The sequence below is a fragment of the Penaeus monodon genome, chromosome 25 (assembly GCF_015228065.2).
Source record: "Penaeus monodon isolate SGIC_2016 chromosome 25, NSTDA_Pmon_1, whole genome shotgun sequence".
NCBI classification, from domain to species: Eukaryota; Metazoa; Arthropoda; class Malacostraca; order Decapoda; family Penaeidae; genus Penaeus; species Penaeus monodon.
Window position 1 is genome coordinate 13,240,260 of NC_051410.1, and position 254 is coordinate 13,240,513.

The following is a 254-nucleotide window of genomic DNA, read 5'->3' on the forward strand; positions in this document are numbered from 1 at the left end:
AAATATTAGTCATTCTGCGTTTGCGTTTAAATGAATACCATAAGAAAAAAAAAGCTCACTCAGGCAAAACCCTCGGATATAAAAATGAGTTGATTTTAATGCAATCAAATGACGAGGAAATGATGACTAAAAATAATTCATTGCTAAGACTTTTACGAAAAGGAATTATCAAATTTCATTGGGGATCAAATACGGGCCAATGTAACGAGAAAGACGAAGTTAGGTCAGCAATTTCTTCAATCTAACGGAAAGTC